Source organism: Belonocnema kinseyi, chromosome 9, assembly GCF_010883055.1.
Source record: "Belonocnema kinseyi isolate 2016_QV_RU_SX_M_011 chromosome 9, B_treatae_v1, whole genome shotgun sequence".
NCBI classification, from domain to species: Eukaryota; Metazoa; Arthropoda; class Insecta; order Hymenoptera; family Cynipidae; genus Belonocnema; species Belonocnema kinseyi.
The window spans coordinates 35,098,107-35,100,302 of record NC_046665.1 but is presented as its reverse complement, the minus strand read 5'-3'; positions in this window follow the sequence as shown (position 1 = coordinate 35,100,302).

The window sequence follows — 2,196 nt, the reverse complement described above, 5'->3', positions numbered from 1 at the left end:
TTTTGGAGGAGCCAAAAATCAGAGACTACATTAACACTAGAAAATTCTCAAAAATATTATTTTTTGACAAAGTCGTATATACGTGGTAGAGAAGGGTTGATTTTATAAGTTATGGGTTGAAGCCCAAAAACCAAAGTCGATATTTTCGAGGAGCCCAAAAATAAAAGACTACATTATCAATAGAAAGTACTCAAAAATATTATTTTTTGACAAAGTCATGTACCATACGTGGTAGAGAAGGGTTGATTTTATACGTTAAGTGTTGAAGCCCAAAAAATCATAGTGGGTATTTTCGATGAGCCCAAAAATCAGAGACTCTACTGACACTAGAAAATTCTCAAAAATAATATTTTTGAGAATTTTCTAGTATCAATGTAGTCTCTGATCTTTGGGCTCCTCGAAAATACCCACTCTGATTTTTGTGCTTCAACTCTTAACGTATAAAATCATCCTTTCTCTATCACGTATATATGACTTTGTCAAAAAATAATATTTTTGAGAATTTTCTAGTGTCAATATATTCTTTGATTTTTGGGCTCCTCGAAAATATCCACTCCGATTTTTGAGCCTCAACCCTAAACTTATAAAATCAACCCTTCTCTACCACGTTTATACGACTTTGTCAAAAATAATATTTTTGAGAATTTTCTAGTGTCATTAGAGTCTCTGATTTTTGGGCTCCTCGAAAATACCCACTCTGATTTTTGGGCTTCAACCCTTAATTTATAAAATCAACCCTTCTCTACCACGTTTATACGACTTTCTCAAAAATAATATTTTTGAGAATTTTCTAGTGTCAGTAGAGTCTCTGATTTTTGCGCTCCTCGAAAATACCCACTCTGATTTTTGGGCTTCAACCCTTAATTTATAAAATCAACGCTTCTCTACCACGTATATACGAATTTGTTAAATAATAATATTTTTGAGAATTTTCTAGTGTTAATGAAGTCTATGTTTTTTGGGCTCCGCGAAAATATCCACTTCGATTTTTTTGCTTCAACCCTTAATGTATAAAATCATCCCTTCTCTATCACGTATATATGACTTTGTCAAAAAATAATATTTTTGAGAATTTTCTAGTGTCAATATATTCTTTGATTTCTGGGCTCCTCGAAAATATCCACTCCGACTTTTGGGCTTCAACCCTAAACATATAAAATCAACCCTTCTCTACCACGTTTATACGACTTCGTCAAAAATAATATTTTTGAGAATTTTCTAGTGTCAGTAGAGTCTCTGATTTTTGGACTCCTCGACAATACCCACTCTGATTTTTGTGCTTCAACTCTTAACGTATAAAATCAACCCTTCTCTACCACGTATAAATGAGTTTGTCAAAAAATAATATTTTTGAGAATTTTCTAGCGTCAGTAGAGTCTCTGATTTTTGGTCTCCTTAAAAATACCCACTCTGATTTTTTTGCTTCAACCCTTAATGTATAAAATCATCCCTTCTCTATCACGTATATATGACTTTGTCAAAAAATAATATTTTTGAGAATTTTCTAGTGTCAATATATTCTTTGATTTTTGGGCTCCTCGAAAATATCCACTCCGATTTTTAGGCTTCAACCCTAAACTTATAAAATCAACCCTTCTCTACCACGTTTATATGACTTTGTCAAAAATAATATTTTTGAGAATTTTCTAGTGTCAGTAGAGTCTCTGATTTTCGGGCTCCTCGAAAATACCCACTCTGATTTTTGGGCTTCAACCCTTAATTTATAAAATCAACCCATCACTACCACGTTTATACGACTTTGTCAAAAATAATATTTTTGAGAATTTTCTAGTGTCAGTAGAGTCTCTCATTTTTGGGCTCCTCGAAAATACCCACTCTGATTTTTGTGCGCTAACCCTTAATTTATAAAATCAACCCTTCTCTACCACGTATATACGAATTTGTCAAATAACAATATTTTTGAGAATTTTCTAGTGTTAATGTAGTCTATGTTTTTTGGGCTCCGCGAAAATATCCACTTCGATTTTTTTTGCTTCAACCCTTAATGTATAAAATCATCCCTTCTCTATCACGTATATATGAATTTGTCAAAAAATAATATTTTTGAGAATTTTCTAGTGTCAATATATTCTTTGATTTTTGGGCTCCTCGAAAATACCCACTCTGATTTTTGGACTTCAACCCTTAATTTATAAAATCAACCCTTCTCTGCCACGTATATATGAATTTGTCAAA